General features: G+C 39.1%; 1 protein-coding gene across 4 annotated transcripts in view; it reads right to left on the bottom strand.

Annotated features, from left to right (window-relative positions):
* Positions 1-5000, bottom strand: part of LOC138012717 (coiled-coil domain-containing protein 177-like) — a 50880-nt gene that overhangs the window by 42340 nt on the left and 3540 nt on the right. The window lies entirely within an intron of this gene.

Below are 5000 nucleotides of genomic sequence, written 5' to 3'. Positions count from 1 at the left end.
GCCTTTGACACAAGTTCACCACCAATATTGGGATTTCATTGTCAGATCAGCTTGCATAACCGTCTCTAATTCTCCAAACTCCCCCTGGTGTTTAGATGAGGCTATGGTTCAAACACGGAAAACGTCCTCTGTTGCTTAAATAATAGACTTAGGAATGAAGGGGGTAGTTTCTAAAGAAACTGTGGTGCTGCGTCGGTGGGGAAGTAGTATACAAAACTTTTTGGTTTTATCAAGTTGACGGAGTTGATAATGTAAATTGGCCACCGTACAGATCGAGATTCTAACAGCTGATGTTTCAAGCATTAGCCCTTCATCAGAGCGAATCGAGGAATTGTGGGTTACGTGTAGTTTTTATAGTAGAGTAGGTGCTACGCTATTGGTGGTAACATGGAAACGTAAAAAATAGGAATATATCAGTTACATGTAAATGAAAAGCGTTTGTTAATACAGTGAGGATTAAGAGTTCAACCAGCATCGAATCATCAACAAAATCTTTGGCCACTTCAGCGCTCAGTCGACCTCTTCAGCCCCTTTGCTTTGCCGCTAATAAACTCAGCAGTAATTTCAGTTGATCTTGAGGAATTTTACTTGCTCTTAGGTGTACATTAGTGAAGTGTGAGGAGTAACTGTAATACCAATGGAATTGAAAGCCGTATTTTGCCTTTGGTGCCAACTGGAAAAGTTGTGAAGTTTACGAACTCAGGTGGTTGAAAATGACACAATACGTCCATCCTACAGCGTCTCGCAAGCTAAAATCTGTTGTTGAAATCTTAGATGTTTCCCAACTTAAAAGCACTCTAGAGCTCGAACCCGGTCGGGTTAAACAATACCTTTGCAGCCACAACTTGAATAAAAAAATATAACTTACCGGTACATGTATGTGTGCTTGATTTGTACAGGTGAGTTTCTGATTGGCGAAGATTAAGGACGGTGCCTACTACTTCAATTTTGCACGGTTGTATGAATATGGGGGGAAAGCATATTTTATTTTAAACAAGTGTTATTGAAATTAAAAAAATTGGGCGTAGCCATGCTTTTTTCAAAGATACAAAGCAATGTATGGCATTCCTTTCCAAAGTGAAGGTTAATTACCTCTGAAAAATGCATCGCTACCCCCAATTTTCGTTTTGGATACCACGAGCACTTGCTAAGTTTGGCTTTCTCCACATACCGGTAGTTTTAAGCCGCGCAAAAATATCCCTGCACTAGTAAGCACTAACGATAGGAAACCCGGTATCTGGAGATGAGCAGGACGTATGCGCAATAACAATAGTAGGCACTGTCCTTAACAATGGCTCACCTCACGCATCCAGCTGAGATTTCGGGAGTGAGCGCTGGCTCATTTCCTGAAACAGTGGCTGGTAATTGAGCCTTATAGGGGTCATGTAGACCCTTAGAATTCAGGGGGTCGCCAAAACACGCTCTTGAGTAAAATTCAATCGTTTCTACAAATTGCTGTGACAGAAGGTTTCCTGCACATCATGCATGTCTTGCAGTTGCACTAAGCAAACATTTATTCCACACACAATAAGCAAGGACTGTTGTAGTTGTTTCTGCTTCATCTCTATTAAAGACCTGATGTTACATGTAACTCCTGGTGCTTTACCTTTGAATTTAAAAGTATCGCAAAAGCTGGGAGTTAAGGTTCTTGGTAAAGGTAAATTTGGGCGTCTCACTCTAATAATGTTTGTTTTTGCAAATCTTGAATCGGTGCGCTGTGAAACCCAAAATCAATATGGTGGAAAAAGTGGTTGGTGTTATTGCAAAATTAAGACAGCATGGGAAAAAGAATCAACCAACGAAATTCTTAAGCAACAATTAAAAATGGTTTAACTACATGTACATCGTTAATTTTTTTTCCGTTTTGAAAATGCGAAAAAAATGGGTCGGGCGGACGACGCTAAACGGAGAAAAAAACGAGGCCTTACCTACACACGCCGTAATTACTGAATGAATCAAATTTCTATCAAAAGTAGTGCGCGTAACACGCTGGAAGTGAAAATACAGCGTAAAATTGTGAACTGGAAATAAAATAGGCTGTGGGAAAAAATTGTCTTTACATCTACTGTATCTTGAAATTTTGCTGGGTGACCTATCTTGATTTTTTGCATGCACGTATCATTCACGATGGCAATTCAAATGAATAAGTTTCAGGGAAAGTTATCTATTACAATTTTCAGTAAACTGTAAAAATGCCTTTTTCAATGAATGTTAAATTATATACTAGTCAGATAACTTTTTGTCATATTCTCTAAGAAGTAAAATTCTACTACATAACTTTTTGTGACAGTTATTATTATATTCTTTAAGAAGTTACAGAATTTAGGGAGATTTCCAACAAAGAAATAAAAACGGTAGGTGACCGACTTAGTTTTTCACATAATTTTCAAAACTGAAAGTTAGAGGGCCTTTTTGTGGACCTCGCATGTTGCCATGGTAACCGATATGACGTCATAAGTGCCCTTACAATATTACCCAACAATGGAGTTGCAAAGATATTAATTTATAGTTTGCCTACACTATGAAATATCCTTCTTTGGTATCTTTCATCGTTTCACAAACATTATAGCGACGGAAAACCCTTTCGAGCCTCCTTAATTAAAAGGCAATGTTAAAATTACCAAAAAATTAAGACTTTATTCAAATAACTCAATTGATTAGCTTTAATATAATATATAGTTTGACCCTTGACAAAAAAAAGCGGCGGGACAATTTCATTTTTCCGTGGACACCTCATTTTCCTTACTGAGACCTCAACAGTAAAATGCAAACCAATAGACAGATAAAGAAAAAAACCCTAGTTCTATAAAATTCTGAATTCTCAGTGAAAGATTAATGACAATCGATCATAAAAACACTAAAATTTCTGCATCTCTGACTTTTATGATCAGGGGCACATTCTGTCAAGGGGAAGGTCATGTTAATTTATCAAGAGGAAGAAATTGATCACATGCTCTAGGCATAACAAAGGTGCACGTGATCACCTTGTGTCAAAGGTAAATTGTTTAGTACAAAGAAATCAGAACTACAGGCAAGAATTATTGATCATGTGTTAAGTTTGTTAATAAGTTTGTCGTTCATAGCCAAGAAACTTCTGTCCTTTGTTTTGTTTTGTAACTGCATGTAATTAAGTGAAGCTATGATCCTCGCAGTTACAGTGTATGAACGTAATTTTTGCAATTGCGTAAAGAAGCCTGAAAAATTCAGGACTTCAACGGAGTTTGAACCTGTGACCTCGCGATACCGGTGCGACGCTCTAACCAACTGAGCTACGAAGCCACTGACATTGGGAGCAGCCTTCTCAAAATGCTTTTGGGGAGCAGGTCATAAGGAAAGTCGAGACAGTTTTGGTGCTAATTAGACACCCAGGCAAGCGCCAAGAGGAAGCAAACTTCTAGGGGGTCTGGGGGCTTAGCTCCCCTTGGGAATTTTTCAAATTTAGACCCTCACAGATGCAATTTATTGCAATCAGGGGGATTTAAAGAGATGAACTTTCACATATGGAAGTGACACTTGCATGGAGTCTAATAAGAAATACTGGAATGTTAGTTAACTAAACATTTCATATGCGCGGTCGACGAAAAAAAATATTGTGGACGTGAATTTGTATGTCAAAGAAGCTCTTTTCAAGCTTTCAATCTCCAGTGACTTTACGTTAGAGCTAAAAATGTGTTGTGTCTGACACTTTCTGACTGGAAAGAGACGGTCAAGCTTTCTGAGGAGGCGGCTCATTGAGCCGTCGACTGGCCGGTTTTGAGAAGGCTGTGGAAGCTGGTCAGTTGTGGGTTCTAAATTAAATAACCCCGTGAGGAATGAATCAACGATAAAATGATAATTGAAATTGATCATATATGAACTGCGGATATGAAATCAAGTGAAGCTATGATCCTCGCAGTTATGAACGCAATTTTTGCAATTGTGTAAAGAAGCCTGAAAAATTCAGGACTTCAACGGCGTTTGAACCCGTGACCTGGTGATACCGGTGCGACGCTCTACCAAACTGAGCTATGAAGCCACTTACCTTGGGAGCTGGTCATTTGTGGGTTCTTAAATGTTCCCGTGAGTGTTTAAACCAGTTCATATGTGATCCATTTCAATTATATCGTTTCATAGTTGCTTGATTTCTCACGGGAACTTAGAACCCACAAATGACCAGCACCCAATATCAGTGGCTTCACAGCTCAGTTGGTAAGAATGTCGCACTGGTATTGCGAGGTCAAGGATTCAAACCCCATTGAAGTCCTGAAGTTTTCAAGCTTTTTTACGCAATTGCAAAAATTGCGTTCATAAATGCGAGGACCATAGCTTGACACTTGATTTCATATCCACAGTTCATAATATTATATGACCCATTTCATACATGTATGCCATTTCATCGTTCATTCATTCCTCACGGGAACATTAGAACCCACAAATGACCAGCTCTCAACGTCAGTGGCTTCATAGCTCAGTTGGTTAGAGTGTCGCACTGGTATTGTGAGGTCAAGGGTTCAAACCCGGTTGAAGTCCTGAATTTTTCAGGCTTCTTTAGGCAATTGCAAAAATTGCATTCATAACTGCGGGGATCATAGCTTCACTTGATTTCATATATGATCTATTAATTAAATATTTTAACTTCAATTTACATTTCATGTCAGGTTAGAAGTCTTCTTTGTCAGGTTATTGACCCTTATCTGAAACACTGGGCACTATAGTAATTCACCCAAGATCTAAGAAGACCCTGGGTGATCAAGGATGTGATCTAAGGGGACCCGGTGCCTGAGGCAATTAACATTTGGCTTCGCGTGAGTGAGAAAAATTACCTGGTCATCTGGCCAAGCACTCAGGCTTATTGTATTTTGAGCAGATATTAAAGCAGGCTAAAAATTTTAATATGCTGGTGGTGACAGTTTATGAAACCTCTCAGAAACAATCGGTTCAAAGGCTGTTCCACATGATATCACCCGTAACATAATCTGTGACTTTTCATGTGACCGCCAGCGGCCACACGGATCTCAATT

The sequence above is a fragment of the Montipora foliosa genome, chromosome 8 (assembly GCF_036669935.1).
Source record: "Montipora foliosa isolate CH-2021 chromosome 8, ASM3666993v2, whole genome shotgun sequence".
Taxonomy (NCBI): Eukaryota; Metazoa; Cnidaria; class Anthozoa; order Scleractinia; family Acroporidae; genus Montipora; species Montipora foliosa.
This window is presented reverse-complemented; position numbering and strand designations above follow the sequence as displayed.